The sequence below is a fragment of the Canis lupus genome, chromosome 14, assembly GCF_003254725.2.
Source record: "Canis lupus dingo isolate Sandy chromosome 14, ASM325472v2, whole genome shotgun sequence".
Taxonomy (NCBI): Eukaryota; Metazoa; Chordata; class Mammalia; order Carnivora; family Canidae; genus Canis; species Canis lupus.
The window spans coordinates 23,361,788-23,387,506 of NC_064256.1; the positions used below are offsets into that span (position 1 = coordinate 23,361,788).

A 25,719-nucleotide genomic window follows, 5' to 3' on the forward strand; every position below is an offset into this window, starting at 1 on the left:
ACTGATGGAAGAGCCAGAAGTTACCTCCATTTCCTTCTGCCCTTTATCTGGACCCCTTAAACTGACCCTATTCCACCCGTCATCCAAATGATTCTAAAAGAATAAGATTTGTGCTTATTCTGCAAAACAGATTTGTAGTAATTCTGAAGAAAAGATTTTATTTACATTATGAACAATTGCAGAGAAAAATATTTCTCTAGTATATGCACTTAGTAGGGACAAACATGGCAGATACCTTTCTTTAAGCAGTGTTGTTTACTTCAAATGAATGTAACAGGAGAAGGTAAGTCCATGAATACCTGAGTACCTTCCCCTGTATTATGATGTGTCTTTAGCTGTAGGTAGGTAGAAAGGAAGAAAGCGTTTTAGTGTTTATTATATACTAGGCAATGCGTATATTCATTTATCAAGAAAGTGCATTTGAAGTGCAAATCTTCTGATTTCAGATCTAGTGTTTATTCAACAGTACTATCCTGTTGCTCCTAACTCAGAACGACTCTGAAGTTGGTGACCAGCTGTGATTTCTGAGCTAAAAGAATTACTAAAGAATAGGTTTTCTGTTGTTTTTACAGCACTCTTATGCTAGGATGTGCTTTGACATTTTCAGAATGTCTAAACATGTAAGACAGGATGGTGAATGTAACTAGAATGAATGTATACATGGATCGGTCATATTTCTCCATTTGTTCTTAATAGAAAAGTCTTTAAGTGTCTGTGAGAGAGAGCAAGAGAGTGAGAAATCCTTCTTCCTGAGGGCTCAGGGATGTGAACTTGACTGTTTCTGGCCCTCCTCCCACCTCAGATTTGTGCTGTCCTTGAATCATAGTGCAAAGTACTTTTCTCCACGAATATTAAAAGTTAGTTGCACATGGTGGTGAACTAATGAATGCTGCAGGTATCACTAAGCAGAGACTAGTCTCAAGTGATTGTCTCAGCAACTGGTACTAGTTAATTCAGTCCTCCCAAGAGCTAACACGTTATCACTGCAATTTGTGGGTTTGAACTGTGAATGTTTGTAACTTAACGAAATGCCACCGTGGTGCACCTTAATGATGGCTCACCAAAAATAAGGATGAATGAAAGCAACCAGTAAAACCCATTATTGTGTGGCAAGGTCAGTGTCCAAAATTGTCTTACAAGTCATTAGAATCAAGAAATCTACTAAACATCTGAATGTGTTTCGTAAACTGCTACAACTTGCTGCCTGGTGTTACTAAAAATCAGATACCAACCACCTACTGACAGTAATGACTCCTTATTTACTCAGTATGACTACAGGGATAACTTTTGTGGATAGTCCATATAGCTAATTTTAACATTTAGATTACTAAATTATTTGATGGAACCTTTTTCTAAAGGTATTATGCAGTTTTCTTAAGCAGAACAAACAACATAAGTGAACTCTTTTGTGGCTTATTTAGCTTTATCAATATTTACATACCTAACAAAATGATGATTACAGATAGTATTGAATATAAGATTGAGCATTAACTGACAACTAGAGTTGCCCTATAACCGATTCTCTAAATTTGCTTTTGGGATTGTCTTATTTTTAGAGAGAGAGAGAGAGAGAGAGAGAGAGAGAACTTTAGGCAGGTTCCATGTTCGATGTGGACCCTGATGTGGGGCTCAGTCTTAAGACCCTGAGATGAAATCAAGAGTCAGATAAGAGTCAGATAGATGCTTAACTGACTGAGCCACCCACGTGCCTTAGGATTGTCTTTTTTTCTGATGAAGGTGGAATGAAGCAATGTGTGGCCACATTATTCCGTAATAGAATAATTTAGCTCTTTTTTTTTTTTTTCCAGAATTATCCCATTAAGGGCAAACTTATTTTCTAAATAGTACTATAAAAGAGTCTCAGAAACAAGAAGGTATACTGGAAAATACTAGATTCATAGCTAAGAGACTTGGGTTCTATTTCTAGTTTTAACATTTGACCTACAGCAAATCACTATCTCTTGGTATCTTGTTTTCTCTATCTTTACAGTGAGAGGTGGGATTTTTAAGATTTTGGTTTAGGTAGAGAAAAAAATTCTACTGAAAGGGAAAGTAAGTTTATTAAACTAGGTAATTTTTTAAAATATTCCCCCCCCCCAGCTTTTTTGAGGTATAACAGAAATAAAAATTGTGTATATTTAAGGTGTACAGTATGATGATTTTATCTAGGTGTACATTGTGAAGTGGTCACCACAGTCAAGCTAATTAATAACATCCATCACCTCAGATAGTTACCTTTTGTTTTGCTGTGTGATGAGAACATTTAAGATCTCCTCTTGGCAAATTTCAAGTATACATTATTATTAGAGTCACCATGCTGTACATTATTCCTCATTATTCACCCAGAATTTAGTCGTCTTGTAATTGAAAGTTTGTACCTTGACCTGTATCTTCCTATTTCTCTCACCCGCAAGCCCCTAGAAACCACCACTCTACTCTCTGCTGCTATAAATTTGACTTTTTTTAGATTCCACATGTAAGTGAGATCATACAGTATTTGTTTTTCTGTGTAGTACAGTGTTCAGGTTCATCTGTGTCACCAGTAGCAGGATTTCTTTCTTTTTTTAAAAAGGCTATGTAATATTTGTGTGTGTGTATATGTGTGTGTGTGTATGAATGTGATATTTTCTTTATCCATTTCTCCATCAATGGATATTTATGTAATTCTCATATCTTGGCTATTGTGAATAACGCAATGAATGTGGAAGGGCAGATATCTCTTTAAGGGACTGATTTCATTTCCTTTGGATGTATATACCCAGAAGAAGGATTGCTGGGTCATATGATAGTTCTGTTTTTAATTTTCTGAGGAACCTCTATACTGTGTTTTTTCTCCAAGATTTTACTTAAATTCAAATTAGTTAACGTATAGTGTAGTATTAGTTTTCAGGAGTAGAATCTAGTGATTCATTATTTACATATAACACCCAGTGCTCATCGCAAGTGCCCTCCTTAATGCCTGTCACCTTTTAACACATCCCCTGTTCCTTTCTCCTCCAGCACACCTGAGTTTTTTCTCTATCTTTAAGAGTCTCTTATGGTTTGCCTCCCTCTCTGTTTTTACCTGAATTTTTATTTCCTTTCTCCTATGTTCATCTATTTTGTTTCTTAAATGCCACATGAGTGAAATATTGTTTTTGTCTTTCTCTGACTGACCTTTTTCACTGAGCACAATACACTCTTAGTTCCATCTACCTCATTGCAAATGGCAAGATTTCATTCTTTTTGATGGCTGAGTAATATTCTGGTTTTGTGTGTGTGTGTGTGTGTGTGTATTCATCAGCCAATGGACATTTGGGCTCTTTGCATACTTTGGCTATTGTGGACATTGCTGCTATAAACATTGAGGTGCATGTGCCCCTTTGAATTTGTATTTTTGTATCCTTCAGATAGATATCTAGTAGTGCAATTGCTGGGTTGTAGTATAGTTCTACTTTTAACTTTTTGAAGAACCTCCATACTGTGTCCCAGAGTGGCTGCACCAATTTGCATTCCCACCAGATTTGTTCTTTTTCAACATTACTTTGCTATATGCAATCTTTTCTAGTTCCATACAAATTTTAGAATTGTCTGTTCTAGCTCTGTAAAAAATGCTGCTGTTATTTTGATAAGCATTGCATTGAATGTGTAGATTGCTTTGGGTAGTATAGATATTTTAACAATATTTGTTTTTCCAGTCCATGAGCATAGAATGTTTTTCCATTTCTTTGTGTTTTCTTACGTTTCTTTCATAAGTGTTCTATAGTTTTCAGCATACAGATTTTTCACCTGTTTAGTTATGTTTATTCCTAAGGATCTTACGGTTTTTGGTGCAATGGTAGATGGGATTGATTCCTTGATTTCGCTTTTTGCTGTTTCATTATTGGTGTATAGAAAAGCAATAGATTTTTTTTTAAAGATTTTATTTATTTATTCTCGAGAGACACAGAGAGAGAGAGGCAGAGACACAGGCTGAGGGAGAAGCAGGCTCCCTGCAGGGAGCCTGACGTGGGACTCCGTCCTGGGTCTCCAGGATCACGCCCTGGGCTGAAGGCAGCGCCTAAACTACTGAGCTACCTGGGCTGCCCCAAAAAGCAACAGATTTTGGTACATTGATTTTATATCCTGCCACTTTGGTGAATTCATGTATCAGTTCTTCCTTTTTTTTTTTTTTTTGTGGAGTCTTTTGGGTTTTCTACATAGACAGACCGTTTTCTGTTCCCAGAAATTTACATTGCCACCAATGGCATACAGGCGTTACCTTTTCTCCACATCCTTGCCAATACTTTTTATCTCTTACCTTTTGATAATAGCCATTCTAGCAGGTGTGAGGTGGTAGGTATCTGATTGTGGGTCTAATTTGCATTTCCCTGATGATTAGTGATGTTGAGCACCTTTCATGTACCTGTTGGCTATTATATTTCTTCTTTGGAAAAATGTCTGTTCAACTCCTTTGCCCATTTTTTAATTGGATTTTTGTTGTTGTTTTTGCTATTGAATTGTATGAGTTCCTTATATATTTTAGATATTAACCCCTTATCAAATGTATGGTTTACAGATATTTTCTCCCATTTTATAGCTTCTTTTTTCATTTTGTTGATTTTTTTCCCTTTGCTGTGCAGCAGCTTTTTAGTTTGATGTGGTCCCACATATTTATTTTTGCTTTTGTTGCTTTGCTTTTGGTGCCATATCCAAAATGTCATTGCCAAGACCAATGGCAAGGAGGTTTTTCCCTATTTTATTTTCTCCTAGGAGTTTACAACTTCGGGTCTTATTTTAAAGCTTTAATCATTTTGAGTTAATTTTGTATATGGTGTAAGATAATATGGTTTCCTTGTTTGGCATGTGTATATCCATTTTTCCAACACCATTTTTCGAAGAGGTTGTCCTTTTCACATTGTGTATTATTGGCACCTTTGTCAAAGATTAGTTGACCATATACCTATGAGTTTATTTCTGGGCTTTCTGTTCTATTCCATTGGTCTCTGTGTCTGTTTTTTTTTTTTTTTTCTTTTTTTTTTAATGCCAGTATCATATTGCTTTGATTACGATTGTGTTCTATGGATTAGATAATTACTAGTAAAATGATCATTTATTGATCATTTTTATGTCAGCCACTAGTCTTCATTGAAACCTAATATAGAGTACTTTTATAATTTCTCTTCACAGATGAGTAAATGACATCCTGACAAGTTAAGTAATTTGCCCAAGGTCAGGCAGCATGCACATAGGGCCCAGATGGTCCATTTAACTCTCTTAAGTCCCGACTTGAAGTTAGCTGAGAGTTGCTTTTGGAACCCGGTTCATTATGGGACAGGAAAGCATGCATAATGGGTCATCCAATTGCTTATATAGTTAAATCATAGAGAGGCCAAAAATAGCATTAGAGGGTTGGGTTGGGTGAAGAGAAAGCTAAATGGGAGTAGGCTCTAGGGTCATTAGAACCTAAAATAGCTGCAGTATTCCCAATGATTCAGGCCTCACGTATGCATATAAGAATGTCACAGCATTTCAAAAGTTTATTATGCCGTTAGTAAGTCTTCATCTTGGTCCTTAAAGGATCTACCACTGTGTTAAAGCAGACTTTAGATTTCATTTTTTAAAAAACTGCCTTTCATATTGAAATCTCAAAATCTGAAGATGTGGTTTATGTATATTACTATATTATGAATATTACTCAGCTATTAGAAATGACAAATACCCACCATTTGCTTCAACGTGGATGGAACTGGAGGGTATTATGCTGAGTGAAGTAAGTCAGTCGGAGAAGGACAAACATTATATGTTCTCATTCATTTGGGGAATATAAATAATAGTGAAAGGGAATATAAGGGAAGGGAGAAGAAATGTGTGGGAAATATCAGAAAGGGAGACAGAACGTAAAGACTGCTAACTCTGGGAAACGAACTAGGGGTGGTAGAAGGGGAGGAGGGCGGGGGGTGGGAGTGAATGGGTGACGGGCACTGGGGATTATTCTGTATGTTAGTAAATTGAACACACACACACACAAAAAAAGAAATCTCAAAATCTGGATAGAAGAAGGTCTTTTGTATTTGACAATTTAAACTTTACATTTCTAATAAGGATCCATTCATCCCTAACATTCCTTACTCTTGCCATCCTTTGATATTTTAGCATTCAAAATGGTACCTTTTTATGTATCACTCTTATGGCAAAGCAGCAAGGTCCACTATCTTCTCAGCTTAAAACTGCCTGGGCTCTTTCACTTTCCTGGGTTAGCTGATATCCAGAAAAGATATTCTGAGCTCCATTTTAATAATTTCTTCTGTGGTGCTTTGCTTTTTTTTTTTTTCCCAGTGTCACTTGTGTTTATTGTAAGCTATCTTGAATAGTCAGTGTGGAACATGAGTTTTTTCATAGGTAACATTAGAAATTGTATTTTTATTGTTACGATATTGAAAGTTTTGAATGTATGTGATGGATGAAGTTTTCCATGACAGTTCTTCTGTTACTAACTTTTCTAATTAAATATATCAATTTATAAGTTGAATTAGTAAAGTAATTGCTCTGTCTTAGAAGATGTTAAAAACTAGCAGGGCTCAGTTGCTCAGGGTTACATCGAGTCTAGCCATAAAAAAAAAAAATTGTATTTTTTCATGTATACCTATGAAGTGATCTTTCCATGAAGGTACAAAAAGAGAATGAAATACAGATTGCTCTATATATGAGCTGGTAGTGTGTAAACAAAATATATTCACAATATATTTGAGAGTTCTATGACAATTTGATATATTGCCATGAAAAAGAATCAGCTGTAAGTTAGATTATTTAATTGTCTAGCATTTACTAAATAGAGGTTAGCAAACATTGCTAAATGCAGTTTGATTAGTTTCATAGAAGTGAGGAGTTCGACTGTGCTCAGAAATACAGTTTTCTGAAATAAGCTACAATATTCTGCAATATTTTGATCAGATAGCTTAAAAATTTTTTTTAAACCAGAATGACCCATTATTTAAAAAACAAAAATAAAAACAAACCTCTAATCAGTGGCATTTGCTTATTACTCTTTGGCTTTTTGGTTAACATATGGCCAGAGATTAGTGAAGCTTTAATGTAATTTCCATAATAACTGTTCATTCATTCAAGAAATGTTTGTTTCAGTTACCGTACTAGTTGTTGGCAGTATGTTGGTGAGTAAAACTAATGGAATTTCTCCCTCTTTTGCACAATAAATATTTGATGAATTTGTACACTATTTGAGGAACTCTGTTTGACCCTTACAGAATACATATTCTAGGTGCAGTTGATGTGCTCACATTCATATTTCTCAACAAAGTCAATTCATTTAAAATCTGCCAAGATTTTAACCCACTATTTTCTCTGAACTTTCGGCTTCACATATGAAGTATGTTCCTTTGCTCGCTTTTCTAAGTTGAGCTTTTGGGTTGAATACCAAATATTCTACTTAAATGTGTTTTTCTTTCATTAGATTAAGCCTAGGAGAGCTTCAGTCTGTGGCTCCCATAATATATTTAGGTCTGATGTATAATATTCTGCTCTAGTTGGCCTAGGATGATGTCATTGACACTTTCTCCTCACACAATATACACAGATACCCTCTCAGTATTCTGAACTTTATTGTTGGATGTGTCATCTTGGGTAGAAATGTAGTAGTAAGTAGTAATGATGTGTAGTGATATCTGGACATTGGTATCTTGTGAGACTGTTGAAATGAGTACAGCTTGGTTTTGGCTAAATATCTGCTATTATTGAGCTAGAATAGAATGGAAAAGGAGTTTTTCACAGATTGTTACCATTAATATCTCAGTTGAATTCACAGTGACTTAATTTGTCTTTACTATACTCTTTACTGAATTTAGTTTTCATTTTTACCTACTCATTAAAGTTTTTATCCTAAAGAATTATTAGCATTAAAGTCTTTAGTATTAGCATTTGGTTATATTAGTTAATCTTTAAGACAGTTACCGTGTTCTACTTTGTACCAAGCCAAGTGGTCAAAAAATAACATCTTTTTACAGATAGTCCCATTTAATGGAATAAGTATTACACTTACTCTCACGGTAAAACAGATGTTAGGTGAAGTGTATATTCTGGATTGGCTTTTTTTTTTTTTTATGTCGCTTATGGAACATTGAAGAAATTCTTATAATAAATGATCTAAAATAGCATATAGGAAATTTAATTATCTATCTATTTATTTATTTATTTATTTTTAACGATTTATTTATTCATGAGAGACACAGAGAAAGAGAGAGAGGCAGAGACATAGGCAGAGGGAGAAGCAGGCTCCTTGCAGAGAGCCTGACATGGGACTCGATCCTGGATCCCAGGATCATGTCCTGAGCCGAAGGCAGATGCTCAACTGCTGAACCACCCAGGTGTTCCAAATATAGGAATTTTAGAAAACTGGAAGGCACAGGAAAAGTAATGAAATAAATTATTGTTAATATTCGCTGTGTCATTTAAAAATATTCTCTTCTTGAATTAAGTGCTTCAAAATGTAAAAGAAAGTAAATATATAGTATGGTAGCTGGAATGTTTTATTAGACTCACTGTATTAGTCCCATAGTTAATATAACAATACTAGAACCTTTAACAGTTGATTTATGAATTTCTCATCTAAACATTGTCTTGGTACTTGTTACTCTGTATTCCAGGCAATTTTGTTGGATGTGTGTGCTTCACCAAATAGCACCTTGTCATTTATAGTGTTCCAGTGTCAAGCATGGAGGCTGGTTGCTTAGAAGGCCCTACAGCAAACACTTATTTTACCTTTACATAGGGTTTATAAGAGATTTGTTTTTAGCTATATGTGTTCAAATCACTGAACAGTGATTATTATGACATGCAGTCTTATAAATCTCTGACAAAGATGAAAATTAATAGATTACATTTGTGTTGCTATTTTCTAAAATACCTAAGTGTTTAGGTAAGTGATGGCTTTTATTTTCGTTGAGGGCCTACCACTCAATGGTAGTATACAAAAGGTTAGAAAAACAGTGATTTAAACCTTCACGTGAAATAGGAGCTGGGTGCTCCTGCTGGTAGAAATAGGTGAAACAGGGATGGATGATGTTAGGACAGTCCACATTTTGAAAGATGGAGAATATGTTTCTACAGAGTGAGTTTCTAAGTTACATTTAGAGTTCTCTTAAGTGAATTTTGCCCTGTCGAGGCTCCATGGAATCAGCTTCTAAAGCTGTTAAATTTAGAGAAACTAAAGTTATCATGCCCCAAATTCAGTGGGCTTTTTCACTTAAAATTCTAAGTGTTTTTATAGTCTTTCATAAAGATCATGATTATACTAAGCTCCAAGGAAGGAGAATGTAAGTTACATATTAGTTTGTGCTTCATTATAATGTTAAAAAAAATTAACTGTAGAATGGATTTGGGTATAGTTATTTGCTTTAGAGAATGTCTAACTTATGTGCAAGTAAAATTATTCAATTTACCAAAGTGTTATTTACACAAACTTTTTAGGAAGTCAGTTACACAAGGTTGAGGTTCATCTGAGGTTGTAAAAACATATTACTGAATAGTGTAATTTCTCATTGCGGCATAAAATGTTCTACTGACATTTAGCAGAATTAACTAATATCCTAAGAAGTTGTTACAAATTAGCATGAATAGATACTTTCCATTCACTTTTTAGTTTTAATTTAAAGATTCCAAGAAAAGTGGTATTCAACTAACCCCCAAAAGGGAAAGAACTCATATATACTAATGATTTTATGTCTCACATTTCTCTGTGGAAAGATATGCTTTTAAATTAGATAACTATTCCAAGGCTTTTTCTAGAATATTGGTCCTTATAAAAAGAAGTTATTCAGTTAGAGTTTCCTAGCAAACTGTTTCTTACCAGCTCCATGGAGGAAGTATTTCTTCCTTCATGAAAAACTTTCCCAGAAACTTCTACCATTACTAATGTCAGGAAGACAAAGCAATAAATAAATAAAGCATAATTAGACTAGAAATATGATTCATGCTGTGGATTATGATTTTATTTATAATTGTATATTACTGTATGCTGATTTTAACTTAAAGTTTCTCTGTATACCTAAGAACCAGGAAATTAACTGGCCAACTAATATATTTATTCCTAAGGTCTATACAGTATGGATAAGGATGTACATGTGAGTGTGTGTGTGTGTGTGTGTGTGAGTGAGTGTGAGAAAGAGAAAAGTCCCTAAGGTTCACATTCCTTTATCTACAATTACTGAGGAAGCACTGGCTCCTGATACTTTCTCCATACAGAGTAGGGATTCATGATCTTCTTTTCATAATACTTTAGGTACTTTGAATATAATGAGTGGTAGTGACTTAGAAACTTGGTTTATCTCCTATAAGATGAAAGCAGTGGACATCTAACTAGGTATAATTCTTAACGTCTTCCTTGATATTATGGGGAAACTTGCTGTTTATCATGTTATAATTATATTTCCTTCCTGGAGGCTCATCTTAAATGCTGACTTCTTTGACTAAACTGTTTACTTCAGGGTCATTTGGTAAAAAATAAATTTGGATTGGTTTGGAGAAAAAAATTAATCAGCCCAAATACAAATTCCCTTTTCTAAATCATCTAACATGCTTTAGAATGCCAACCCAGTTACATACAGTTTAGTTTTATTAACAAATGTATGATAATTTTCTCTGCTGAAGCTGGCATTGTGATTTTTGAGCAGAAGATTATGTTGGTATTTAAATGCAAAGTTTAAACAAGCACTGAAAGGTGTAATTGCATTTCTGTGGCCAAGAGAATTCTTCTAGGTGGTACCTGTATACAGCTAATTAAAACAGACATTATCCATACCTTCTACAAATTGTCATATCCAAATATTTTAAATATCATTATTTAACATCTTTGGATGTGTTGCTCATGCTCTTTATCTTCTTGTTAGTCTAATTACCATCTGTAGAGAAGGTTTTATTTTAAAGTGTGTTCAACCTATGTTTCACAGGGTAGAATATATATCATACTCTCTTAGTTAACATACTTTTTAAAAGTGGCCTATTTTTCTATGCTACTGAGACAAAAGGAATAATTTATTAATAACTTTTACCCATTATAATTCCAAATTTGGGTCATGTGCTCTGATCATATATAACAAGATATGATTAGGAGTACAGTTATCAAGGTATCAAAGAGTATCAAAAGATTGAAGTTGAAAAACTCAGACTTGGTACAGAAATGGAGTTGAGTGGTTTCTTTTCTTTGCTTATTGGCACTACAGAACACGACCTTGATTAAGACTTTCAGACCCAAGGCATCATGTGTTGAGTTCTTCCTTCCTAGCAGCATAATCATTGACTTTTCCTCCTCCCGTATTTCTCCCATCCTGCTCATCTCTACATCTTGTCCCATCTGCTCCGATTATGTCCTAAATCTGATGGCTTCTTTCCATCCTTTCCATGTCTTAATTATAGTTGTACTGTTGTGGTTTCCCCTGCTAAAGCCTCTCATCTTTAATTTAGCCATCATATAGCTATAAGCGCAGTCCTTCTTTAAAAAAAAAAAAAAAAATCCGAAGTTTAAATCCTCCATTGTGTACCTTGTGTTCTTTGTGAACTGAACTCACTTATTGATATGCTTTATCCTTTATAGCTCCATACTTTGAATACATGTTCCTTGTAAGGGTAAGGTAAAATAGATTACCTTAAATTAGATTAAGTTAGATTACTCTACTTGTGGTGACAATTTATGATAATAATTAGTGAGATTGTAAAATCTGGCCCAGACTGTATGGTAGGATAATTGTAGATGCTAGTGCTACCAACTTTACTGCATCTCAGAGTTTAAAGAAAGGTGGTCCACCAACTGTTACTACTAGAACTACTTTGAAAATTCACTTTGGAAGACCTACTCTCTCTTCATCTGATTCAGCACTTTGGCAAGTGGGGTTCATTGTTACCAGTACTTCCGCGATATGCGAGAGAGATACTGCACCAAGTTTGATTGTGTGATCTTGGTAGAATGTATTTTTATATAATTTGCTTTGTATTCTCACTAAGTAAAGATCCTATAACTACTCTTTGATTACAGTTTGAAAAGACCATCTTCAAAATAGCTCAGCGATGTTTTCAACAATGGTAGCCTTCTAAAATTAAGTCAATGATCTGCCAGGATGCTTGGCAGGACAAGAAGTATAGTGTATTTGTTAAATAGCCTTACTTCATATAAACATAGTTCTTGCATGTACGCTATAGGAAGCGTTTTGTATTGAATGAATATATTTTAATTACCCATTTGTGAAATATATGAGCATAGAAACTATAGTCTTTTATATAAATGTGGAAAATAGATGATAGTAGGACCTGAATTCAAGTTAGTTGTCACTGTCTTGTGCTTTATTCACAATGGCTTTAGATGAGCCTCACATATAGAATATTAAAAAAAAATATATGGAGCTATTCTATTTGAGGCTTTTCTAAAAAGTCTTCAGTAAAGAGGTCCAGAATACATGCCAGATGATTTCCAGTTTTTAAATATTTATTTCGTAAAGGCTAGGGGAAGATGGATAAATTATATTTACAAGTTCAACAGATGTTCCTTGAGTAGTTGTGGTAGGTATTAGAAAGACAGACAGACAAAAGCCTTACTTTAGTGGGAAGGACTCAATCTCTGGTAGATAAGTCTTACATTAATCATTTAAGTATGAACTCAGTACAAACTAAACAGATTAGTGAAGAGTATTGGGTTTTTCATTCCTTTCATTAAGTGAAAGTACAATAGCTAAAACATAGGGAGAAAGAGATAAAGGAAAGTGAGGGACTTGACATCTCCATGAAAAATAAGTTAACTGCATTATTCATAATGTTTAAACATATATTCTTCAGTACTTGTATCTCAACACTACATTGGATCTTAAAAATTCTCTTTTTTTTTTTTTTTTTTTTTGAGAGCAAGTGCAGGAGCAGGGGAGGGGCAGAGGCTGAGGGAGAGGGAGAGAGAGAAGCTTAAACAGGCTACATGCCCCACAGTGAGTTGAACACAGGGCTCAGTCTCATGCTGATGAGATCATGACCTGAGCTGAAATTTTGATTTCAGTCAAATGCTGACTGAGCTGTCCAGATGCCCCAGGATTTTAAAAATTCTAACCAGAGGTAAAGGGAAAGAATGTAGAGAGGGGAAATGTAAATGTAAACCCAGGTGATCCACCTTTTCTGTGTAATTTGCTTAGTGTGGCTTGGTTTTCCTCCCATATTGAGATCAATCCCCAGTCTATCTGGAGATGTGAGGGTTTTGATTCCAAACGCCCCAACTGTTCTGTTCGAGTATTGTTAATGATTCAACCTGTATCCAAAACCAAAGTCTGTTATTTGGGCATTTGGTTGGAACATTGTTCTTTTATCATTTGAGGGGGGAAAAAAATGAATTCAGATCTAACAAACTCTGAAACTTTGTGACTCTGTTCCATTCATAGGTCCTAGGCAGTGCCATTTTGACGAACTACACAGTTCAATCAATATCAATAGACTATTTTTGACTAAGATTATAATGACTAATTCTATGGCTATTTTAGAAGAGTAAAATATGATGCTATTTGAAAATATTTTATGACACTTTTCCCCTGCACTTAGTCATGCCACTAGTAGTTTTATTTTTCCTTAAGTTGCTCTCAGTCCTTGGCAGCATTTCCTGGCAACCTTTTATGCACAATATTTGTAGAATTGTTGAGGTGGAAGGTGTACTGCGTATGCAAACACAGAACTGGTTTTTACCGTGTTCTGTTTTACTCCGTGGCCTCCACAAAGGTGTCATTTGTCTAAGACATTTTCCTTCAGGATGTTTCCTGCAGCTTTTGGCCATTTCCAACTTTAATGAAGCATCCAATTTTGGATAAACTACTGCTTCACAGTTACACATTTGATTCTTTGGTGTCAATATTTAGGAAAGTGAATGCTAGAATAAACATCTGTGTTTCCTTATTTCTGAAGCCTTCATTCTGTTCAGCCTATTGGTTCTGGTTTTATAGAGAAGTGTAGTTAGTTGTGTATTTGCCAGTCAATGACATGTTCACCATTGCTGGATTGGGGGACACAATGTAGGGGAAAATAAAGCTCATAGACTAAGTTTAATTTATTAGATTCTTTTTAACTAAGCAGATCAGTAGTAGCCACACATATTCCAGTGCAGATTTCCATTTATCATTTGCCTATGATCAGTAAATTTGCTTGACTGGCAGTCCTATCTTACCTTGTCCTTACCCTTGAGGGTAAGCAGTTAATTTTCTTTCTAGGCTTTTATTCTTAGCTTCTACATTTAACCGTGGAGTTAACTACTTCTATTATGCTATATTATGAGCTTATCTATAGTTATTATTACTGAAGCAAAGTATTTATAGCTTAGACTTAGGTGCTTAAGTCTTAACTTTGTAAATTGTATGGTAAAATATATTTGGATTTAGAATTCTTACAAATTCTCAGTGTAGATATCATGAAAAGAAATATTTACTTGTCTAGGAGACTGTAGTGCTTTTTGAGTCATATTCATTCATTCTTCAGATAAGGGGTAAGAATGCTGATAATTTTTTTCAGAAGCTTTTTTCAGAATCAGAGGAATTACAGTTGTCCTACAGATTTCTAAAGATTTCATTTTATATGGTATAATTTCTTTTTTAGTAGTGATAAGCCCTTGATCCCATAATGGTAGTAGTCATAATCAATTCTTTCTCAGCCTTGAAGATTATTTTAAGACTCTTTGTTCTTTATTTCCTCCCTTGTCCTTTCAAACTTACTACCTGAGTGGCTCATACCTCCTATCACTTTTTATATTAATTCCTTTCCAAGCTGTTGGTTGTGTGAAGCTTAGTCTCTGATAGGTTCTTTAGGAAGAACTCATGGAAACAATATTCCTCATGTTCTCCATACTTTATGTAGCAAGAACTCAGCTATAGTTTTTTTATCTGTGCTTGAATATTTGAAGGTTACGACATTAGCTTTATTAAAATGTGTTTGATGTGGGCTGTTCTGGATAATTTTCTCCAGATACACACACACACACACACGCACGCACGCACGCACAGACACACACTTTCAATATGTAATTTCAAGTTATCTTTTATTTTAGGAGAGTTTTTTTGTTTCCTGATATCTATTTATTTAGAGAGAGCATGCATGAGGAGGGGAGGGGTAGAGGGAGAGGGGGAGAGAGAGAATCTCAAGCAGACCCCGTGCTGACTGCAGAGCCTGATATGGGGCTCAGTCTCACAACCCTGATATCATGACGTGAGCCAAAATCAAGAGTCGGAAACTCAATCGACTGAGCCACCCAGGCGCCTGTATATTTTTTTGTTTATTTGCTTTGGTTTCCTTCAGGGATGCTTATTGAACATGTAGGACCATCTTGCTTATGGTACATATTAATCATTTTCTCTTGAAATCTTGAAATTATAAAATTTGTCTTGTGTTCAATTTCTGTTTCTGTTAAGGTGTTGCCCATTGTGCTTTGTGTCATTTAGTCTTCCTGAAATAAATTTTTCTTACGTTTCTAAGTCTTTCCTGAGTTTGGTCCTTCTCTTCATATCCTGCTTGCCCTCAAACACATCACTTCTGAATTTTTCTAATTCTGAGTCTTTTCATTGCTTCTGTCATTTAAAAAAAAGATTTTTAGGGGGATCCCTGGGTGGCTCAGTGGTTTAGCGTCTGCGGCCCAGGGCGTGATCCTGGAGTTCCGGGGTCGAGTCCCACGTCAGGCTCCCTGCATGGAGCCTGCTTCTCTGTCTGCCTGTGTCTCTGCCTCTCTCTCTCTCTGTGTGTCTCTCATGAATGAATTAATAAATAAATAAAGATTTTTTTAACTGGTTTAGAACTATTATTTTACAATTTTCATCCTATATGGGCATGTCTTTCTTGCATGCTTTCGTTATCCATGGACCATCATACTTATTCCTTAGGCTGTTTTCTTTTATAATTATGTGGGATTAATTTGCTCTTCTTTTCTTTTGGTCACATTTTAAGTGAAATGAATTTTCCTGTACTTTCAGGATAGCTTTTCTAGCTTTAGAACTCTAGTATTCTCACTTCTCTTGTTTTTATAAAATGACTTTAAAATCTCTTCCTTCCATTACCACCCTCCTTGACTACCTTCCCCAACTTTATCTCAACTTAACTTTTGCTTTGCTTGTATCGTTCCTGTTATGTTCAGCTTGGATTGGACTCCTGGTAATTTCTCTTTTGTGTGTTGGACTCTGTAATGGAAGCAGCTTTTGTTAGGTTTGAGACTAGTCACATAGTTCCAGTACTTCAGATGTTTTTCAGTTATGTCCTCTTGCACTCCTCTAGAACCCCCTCCCAATTTTGACTCCTGTGTTCAGATTGGCTCTTTACATTGAGCCTGTAGTGATTGGTGTTCTTTTGTTACCCTGTAGTGATTAGTGTTTGGTGATCTTCAGAAGCCCACATACTTTCCTTATGCTGCCTCTCAGACAGATGCTGAAAACATGATGGTCAATTTCTGAATCTTGTCCCTCTACTAACTTCTATTTGAAGTTTTTGTGATGCTATTTTGTGACCTTGTTATGTTACAGATGTTGTCACGTGGTCTTTGGTTTGGCTAGTTTCATTTCTCTCTTATCACAGGGAGCTTTAAAATCTTTTCTGCTACCATCTTTTCTTCTTTTGGAATGTTTTGTCATAACTTTTATGTGAAGAACCGTCTTGAATTTTGACTTACTGCTCTACCTAGGGTAGAAAATTCTATATAGGTTAGAAACTTCCATAATGTTAACATAAAAAAAGAGGTTGGTATTATGGAGTGAAACTGTTTCCTGGATATATATAGAGAAGGCCAGTGTGTGTGTGTGTATTACTGTATGTATGGACATACATTCCAAATAAAAGCAGCTGAAAAAATACTAGTAGTATCCACTTCTAAATGGGTGTTTTTTTTTTCCTGTTTGTGACTTTTTCCCCCCCTCATTAAAAGGTAAATATTGAGGAAAAATGCCTTTGTTATATATCACAATTTGGGGGAAGTTATTCCCTACTTTAAAAGTCAAAGGTTTATCAGTAATATTGGTTGTCATACTGTGGTCAAGATGTGACCCATTCTGTAGCCTTTTTGCATTTTTTGTTTGTTTTTCACTTTATAACGTTTATTTTTCTTTTTCCTCCCGTTTTTTAATTTAAATTCCAGTTAACAATGTAATATTAGTTTCAGGTGTAGAATTTAGTGATTCATCACTTAATACAGCACCCAGTGCTCATCCAACAAAAAAAACAAAAAAAGAGGCAAGCCAGAAGACAGACTCTTAACTATAGAGAACAAACTGCTGTTACTAGAGGTAGGAGTGTGGGAGGATTGGTTAATTAAGTGATGGATATTATGGAGGGACTTGTTTGTTTCCCTTAGAATTAGATATATAATATCTAATTAGAATATTTTAAATTAGAATATAATAGTGAATCCACCTCATTTGTTTAAAAATTTTCCAAGTTCTACCAATGCTTTAACTGGAAGTTTGCTCTTTGAAGCAAAATTTTATGGAATATTCTCTCTTCTGATTACAGAGTATTTCGTTTCCTTTCAATTACAGTATTACTTTCCATCTTTGACTATCTTATCTTGGCTCTTTTATAGCTTCTAATACTTTGTGATTATTTCTTTAATGTCTGATGAGCCCATTAGTCATAATGGATTTAGGTATTTGGAATCTCTGTGAATTGAATTCATTGGAAGTTCATAAGCATATGAACCTTCTACTTATTAAGACTTTGCCTGGGTTCTTTAAAGGACTGTTATTCTGCCACCAGAAAAACAAAACAAACAAACAAAAACAACGAACTAAAACATCTTTAGCATCTTATCTGACATATTTAATTTCTTTGCAGATGTATTCCAAATGTTGGCACTCCATCTTACTTTGTTGTGTATCCTTCCACTGCTTGTCACCAGGCTTTATGGCAATCTTAGTGAGGTTTTCTTTATAACCTTGATTTTAAAAGATACTCCCTTGGGTTTTCTCTGAGAAACAAGCTGAAGACTTTTCTCCAAATGTCTTACCTCAACTTATGTGCCATTTGAGACAAATTTGATTGAGTGAGCTATAATCCCAGACAAGTTGTTCCTAAATGGCTGTGTGACTACAATTAACAAAAAAAATTGTTTTTCTTGACAGACCTCAGGTTACAGGCTATGTCAGGCTTGGTTTGGGCAGAAGCATGTTTGCTTCTCTTGTCAACTTCTTGATTGGTTCCTTTCCAGATTTCTGCAGGGTAGCCATATGGTCATTTCTGCATGCTTTCTAGATTGCCTCTGTGGCATACTTCCAGGTCTGGTCCATTAGTGTCTCCGACTCTACCCATACTTGGAGGGCGTCAGTTTTTGCCCTTTAGTTTGATTTCAGATAGCATGTTCAGATCTGGTGTCCCTCCTGCTTCTTATCTGAAGTTCATTTAATTTTGATGATTTTATTTTTTGTGGCCAGTGTATTCTCATATTCTTATATGTCAAGGAAGAAAGACCCATAAAGGCCATTAGTAAAGGCCTGGACTAGGCCTAGAAAACTGAATCTAGTAATAATTCTACAAGATGACCAATAGTGATGTACATTAGATGAGCTAGAGAAGTACACTAGTCTCCTTTCTACATTTTTAAGTTATTGGTTGTACAGCTAAAAAACTTTTTTAGTGATTTATTTTGAAAATCATTTCTCTCTGTCAGGTAAGGAGAAAATTACTCAATGCTAGTGAGTCAAAGAAAAAATTATGAGACTTGTTAAAGAAAAGTTAGGCAAACTTTATTCAGGGAGACTGTCATGATAGGTGTAGGGACCACTGCGGTGGAGATTTGGAGTGGGGAAGAGAGATTGGGCTCAAACTCTGAATACAGCACAGATTAGTTGGGGAGTTTTGGCCAAGGAGCAGGGTGAGTAATAAATGAAAAATTACTATGAGGAAGGAAACATTGGTGTAAGGAGGGATTCTGGCTAAACAGGCCTCACAGAATTATTGTTAAAGGCAGGCCAGGGTGGGGCAGCCCCAGTGGCTCAGCGGTTTAGCGCCGCCTTTGGCCCAGGGCCTGATCCTGGAGACCCGGGATCGAGTCCCACATCAGGCTCCCTGCAAGCCTGCTTCTCCCTCTGCCTGTGTCTCTGCCTTTCTCTCTCTCTCTCTCTCTCTCTCTCTCTCTGTGTGTGTTTCTCATGAATAAATAAATAAATAATCTTAAAAAAATAAAAAAAGGCAGGCCAGGGTGATCAGATATCACATGGGGGATGATGGAGGTTGAGGAACCTGATCAGATATCGAGGGTGATCGGATATTGAGGGTGGGGGATTCTTTCTAAAATTGGACAGTGCAGAGATAAATATGGAAGACAAAAAATTAGGGCCTAGTTGAGAAGAGTTCAGAGGAGCCTGATTAAAGTTTGATCAAGGAGAAACTCTTTGATAGTGAAAATAATTTAAAACTATAACTCTTAAGGAAGAGCTCTCATTACAGAAATAGTGAAGCAAACCTCTGATAACAGAATAGATCTTCAGCAAAATTATGGTTAACCTCAGTGAGCCAATAGGAAGAATATTTCCAACCTGTATTTATTTATGGTTGTTCTTGATCTCCACTAGATTAGGAATTGTATCATCTCAGGTTGAAGGAAAGCAATTTAACATCTTTAGTCTTGGCTCAATTAATTTGTTATTTTTATTTCAGTGATGAAGATTGAAATTATGAGTAAGTTAAGTTAGACATCATGAAAAGCTCATTGATTTTCTGTTAAAGGTAAAGGTTTGATAAACTCAGGCTTACATGCTTTAATAAAATTAATTATTAAAATCTAAATTTCACTTTGCTTATATATTCAATTTTATTTTGCTCTGGCACTTTCATTTTATAAGGGAACCTACTTAATATATTTTTTCAGACTTCCTCATATTTTTCAGGAAGTAAATTTTATTGTACTTAACTTTTATTTGCATGCAAAATGCCCCATTTGGGTGATCTCTGTCCAAAAGAAGCTGTACTCAACTTGGTCATCTCATCTTTCGGGCAACCCTAAGCATTCTGCCTAGAGTGCTCTGTATTAAAATTTGCAAGTTCTTATTTCGGCTGGCACTACGTTTAGAAAATGATCTTTTGAAGGAGATGATGAGTGTTTAAACTTTTAGATTCTAGGGGCGCCTGGGTGCTCGGTTGGTTAAGCATTGGACTCTTGATTTCAGCTTAGGTCATGCTCTCAGAGTCAGGAGATGGAGTCCCCGGCTCCTCACTGAGCATTGAGCCTGCTTGAGGTTCTCCCCCTCTCTCCCTGCTGCCTCTTCCCCACCCTGCCACTCATGCCCAGTCTTTCTCACTCTCTAAAAAAATATAAATTAATAAAAATAAAAATGATTAGATTCTAGAAGTTTACCTGCTAGGAGCAGATTTCAAAGAGTTGGTTGATATTTTTGCAGTAGGAAATTTCCCTAGGTATCGTAGTCAAACTTTCAGTGCCTTTAAATGGGAGTAAGTTATTGTCATTAAAGGATTTTATTCTTGAGCACCTATAATTCCAAAGGATGTAGTACCAATCCTTCAGACATAGGTTCTTAAGCTTTTGGTAGCAGTAAGAATCACCTGCGATGCTTACTAAAAATTTAGATTTCTTGATCCCGGTGCCAGAGAGTCTCACATGGCTGATAAGAAATAAGGCACGGAAATGAGCATATTTAACAGTCTTACACTTTGAGAAGCATTGCTTTAGGACTTCAGTGTTTCCCAACTGTAATGACATACCTGAATCAGTCTGATTTGTTTTAAAAACAAAAAATGCTAATACCCAGTTCCACCGTGTAACTTCTTAATTAGAATCTCTAGGAGTGTGGTCCAGTAACTTGCATTTTTAACAAGCTCTCTAGTGGTCCTTATAACAGAAAGCCACATAGGATCCCATCCTTGAGTTCCATTGCTTAGTCCACCACTGAATTGCCTGAGGGCCTTGTGTCTTTATATTCTGGATCTCCTAAGGTCTGAATTCTAGATAAAATACTAAAATACTTTTACTTCTCGGATATGCCCAGGTGTTAACGTAGTGGCTGAAAAGCATTGCCAATTTTTTAAAGCGTGTTTTAATATTGTTCTAATCAATACTACTAGTTATTTTAAGGCATATACATACACATATACATAATGGGACTTAATTACTGCTTGCACTTTGAATGTTAACAAAGTTAAGTGATAAACATGATTACTTTTACTATGATAACTGAAAGGATAAAAAGATTTTATACACTTCAGGAGCTTAAAGTCAAGGCAAAATAACATTATATATTATATACGTATGTTTTGAGCTCACTGTTGGTGAGCATTGTTAATGTGACATTTTAAAAATTAATTATTATGAGTTCCATGATACAAACAACTGGAAAAATTGGTCTTGGTTAGTTGTCTTAAGCATTTTGTTCCATTGCATGCTTTGAAGATTCTTTATAATTGTAATCAATGATGGATTTTGAATGAAGTAAAAAAAAAAAAAAACTTCATAGTTTATTCATGGTGTTATAAAGGCTGAATTTCATTCTAGTCATTACACAATGGTTAAGGGAGTAATAGCTCTTTTTCAAAAAGTTTTAAATTGTTATTTAAATGCTTTTATTTTTAAGTTTAGATGTGCTTTGGTAATAAGTGTAAATAAATGAAAAGCTTTGGCTAATCATTAATTGAGTGCTAACCACAGAGAATTGACTATTTTTACTTGCTTATGTAGATTGGATGTGGTATAAAAAAGGTTGGAGTGTGTTAATAGCCCAAGAAAGGTTATGAGTACTCTTTTTATTTTGTGTGTTGGTTTACATTCTGTTTGGCTGTATTATGGCACTCAAAAATACTGTATCATCTTTGCCAGTTAGTAAGGTTAGTTTGAAGATGTGCTGGCTTGTTTCATATTATTCTGTAGCTAAAGTTCTTTAAGTTTACAATATTCAATAACTTTTTTTTATCTTGTGGAAGTTGTACTGTTTTCCACTGCGGATTAGCTTCTTAATTAAGGTGTGAGATTTCCAAACTCACTAGCCAGTCAATCCTCAGGCATTGCCACTAAAGTAAAAATTGTTGGGGACAAATTAATTAATGTCATGTTACATTGCTCTGGCAGTTAGCTATTAGGCATGTTTTATCTGTTTTGAACAATGCTTAGTTTGCTCTTTAAATTCAGGGTTATCTAATATTTAGCTTCTAACCTTTAAACCTGTTTCATTATTATTACTTTAAAGTTGAATTTCCAGTCAGTTGTTAGAGAGCAAGAATTATTTTGTACAATCCTTAGTGAGTACTCAGAGGAGCCCCAGGCTTACCAACTGCTACTGCCACATGGCTTTCTATTCAGGGACGCGAGGATGGTCAGGAAAGCACAACCTTTACAGGAATGTAATGAGGAAGACTTTTTTGCAGACTCTTGCTATCAACAGTCTTTTTCTGGTTCTAATATAATGATGATAGTACTGGAAATAGATGTGATTTTTTTTTTCTGAAGTTAGTTATTCTGTATTTTATCCTCAAATATTTGAGTAAGGGTATTGGCAACAGGACTGGTAAGTGACATGGCAAAGACTCTCACTGTTCGTTTGGTGTAGTTAGCATCATTCTTGCTGTCTGCTGAGCAATTTATTTTTTGTCTTGTTTGCCTTCCTATCTTTCATTGGTGTGCATTTGCCATTGATATACTGCTTTATATTCTAGTTTAATGATGGGTATCATATCTTTCCCAGACAGTATATAAACTCCTTGAAGAGAGTCTGAAACTTATTTTGTAATTTCCCTTGGTACATGTAACAGTACTTTCCATATGGTAGACATTTAGCAAGTTTTCTTTAGTAATAATGATTACCTGGTTTCACCACTGAGGAAGGTACTGTTTTCCTGATGCCTGTTTACCTTAAGTAATGATAAGTATTTATTTAATTGATTTTCTTTCGTACTTTACATAAGTATATTTATTTTAGCAATTCTATTAAGTTATTCAAGCTCTTCTAAATTAATTCAAAGATTGCCTGTAATAATGCCTGTTTCTAACTCATAAGGTATCCTCTTGTTTGATCTACGTGAATTGAGGTAATTTTGTAATAATTAGTAGAGAAATGCTGCGATTTTGCAATTCAAAACTAAAAACATTATAATCACAACTGTAATCATGAAGTAAACAGTTTAGTGTGTTGAGTATATAAATAATGCAAAACCAGTGTTGATTTTCATTATTGCGCTATATTGTAAAGCCTGAATTGGTGGGAGATAATACCATGAAGTAAATAAAAAATTTGTCAGAATCAAGGCTTAGATGTTGAGGTAGTTAAAGACTCATTGCCATGATAGTTTGGATAATAGTAACAGGTCATCTTGTTGAAGTAGAATTGCATTGTTTATGATAAACCTTTTGTTAAATCTAAATGTATAGTTGTCTTTGATAGATGGGGTTATTTATTACAGCTAATTATATCCTGAAAAAGTACTATCCTTGCCAATTTTCAAACCTATTCTGAATTTTTATACTTAAGATAATTTGGAAATTAATAATTTCCTGTCTTTGAAATTTTCCTGGTTGTGAGAAGTGGTGAGAATCTTTACTTTAAAGGATATGTTTGAAATAGGGCTTTTCAAGAATATTCGCCTTGTATACTTTAATTTCTTAAAAAGAATGATGACTGGTAGAGTGAATTTTGTAACAAGATATGGATACTGTGTTGTTCTTATTTATTTTTTTTAAGGCATACCTTTTGTTTGTTTCTTCAGTGTTGGTAATGTTTGATGCTTGTCTCCACATTCGTAACACAAGCAGTAGGGTAATATAGTGAAATTAGCCAGAGCTGAGTGGCCAGTCTATACATAGAGTCTAGCACTCGGTTTCAAGTCCATTAAAGTGAATGCTGAGATACAGGGAGAAAACATCATAACTTCTGTTTTTTATACATGTATATTTTAATTTTTCATTCCATATCATAGATGTTTGTTTTTATAATATTTAGCATACTAGTAATATAGTACATACTACATTTATTAGATAAGTAACTACACATGTTGCTACATGCTTAACTATATACCGATTGGAGTACTTAGGCAAAATAGCTTGAAGACCCAGTTCCAGCAAAGTAGCTAATCATAGAGAATGGACACTAAGAGGAGAAGATGTGATCTTTTGAGAGTGATAGTCAAAGGTCCAGTGATAAAATATATAGTAAGTTACTAAATATAAATTAAAAAATATAGATCGAGGGGCCTATTTATATAGATTCTTCATTATAAAACATAAAAATTGTCCCCATTGTTTTTGAAGTTAGGGGAAGTTTTAGTAGCTGTAAGTAGAGTACATACAACATTTTAATAGTTTGGAGCAGTTTAAATTTAGGTACAGGTTTTTCACCTATCATGATTCTATTTCTGGTTACAGCTGACCTTTATGTAGGATGTTTTTTAATTTAGTGGTGGACTACTATAAATGTTGGCTTTTTTAGAGGGATAACTTGCTTTTTTGTGTCTTCCTGGTGGAGGGAATATAAAGTAACTTCTAAAAATTTCAAACAAATGACAAATTAGATTATGAGAGACATGTTAATTTTCTCTGTCTCCCAGAGTTGCTAATATTTGTGGGTATTGCTTTTATAGCCAGAAAAGAAAATTGGAAGAATTGATAAAAGACAACTTCTAATACTAAAAATAGTCTACATAGATACTAGCTATGACAAGAAGAGAGAAGGAAAAAAAAAAAAACAGTGAAACCGAGGAAAGTAGCAAGCAAGGAAGTATTACGAAAAGGAAGAATAATGTTACATGACAAGTTAAATTTATTATAACAACATACAGAGTTAAATTTACCTTCTACAAGAAGAAGGCTTACTACAAAGTTTTTTTCAAAAAGCTTAGTTATATACTATATATAAGAGACACACATGAACAGAATGATTGAAAGAAATTTAAAATAAAAGAATAGGCATACCAGGTAAATTATAATAGAGAGCACAAGGAGGTCATAATGTTTACTTTGACAGAGTTTACAAATTGATACACAGGAACAGATTATAATGGTGAAGTGTGCAAACCATGATGACCTCATGGATCAGTATGCATTAAATTACAAAGAACTAAAATATAAATGATAAAAATTTGCAAGAAAGAGAGGTGCCTGGGTGGCTCAGTTGGTTGCGTGACGGACTCTTGAATTTCAGCTCAGGTCATGATCTCAAGGTCCTAGGATCAAGCCTCGTTTCGGGCTCCATGCTCAGCACAGAATCTGCTTGTCCCTCTCCCTCTTCTCCTCCCTTCTGTGCTTGTGCTCACACAATCTCTCAAATAAATAAATAAATAAATAAATAAATAAACAAACAAACAAATTGCAAGAAAGGAAGAGAATTACTAGATCTCAATAGTATTTTAGGAATTTGAAAGTTCTTCTCTAAACCTGTGACATATCCAGCTGGTAATTGTATTATTCCTGTATTCTATATTTTTATTTCAGTTGATGTACAAGACAAAGATCTATATATTCTGAAAACAGAAAATATATCTTCTCCATGACTCATGAAATGTTTATAAAAATTGACCATGTTTTTGATCACAAAGAAAATTTCAGGTAATTGCAAAGAGTAGATAGAAATAGGTCATCCTAGATTCTCTGCCCATGGTGAAATGAAATTAGAGCTAAGTAATAAAGATAGGGAGGAAATTTGTAATTTTCATATCTTCTCTAACTCTCTTGGGTTAAAGAAGAAACCAAAACTGCAGTTTTAAGATATGTAAATAATAGAGCACCTGTGTATGCTGTGTTGCTGTTTTGTCTGATAAAAAAAAAAAAAA

General features: G+C 34.8%; 2 protein-coding genes across 3 annotated transcripts in view; both read left to right on the forward strand.

Annotated features, from left to right (window-relative positions):
* UMAD1 (UBAP1-MVB12-associated (UMA) domain containing 1) overlaps window positions 1–25,495 on the forward strand; it is a 360,265-nt gene extending 334,770 nt beyond the window's left edge. The window contains exon 6 of the transcript XR_007402017.1: window positions 25,382–25,495. The gene's annotated coding sequence lies outside the window, so the exon portion shown is untranslated. The remainder of the gene's footprint in view (window positions 1–25,381) is intronic.
* GLCCI1 (glucocorticoid induced 1) overlaps window positions 1–25,719 on the forward strand; it is a 100,377-nt gene that overhangs the window by 5,933 nt on the left and 68,725 nt on the right. The gene's annotated exons all lie outside the window — the stretch shown is intronic.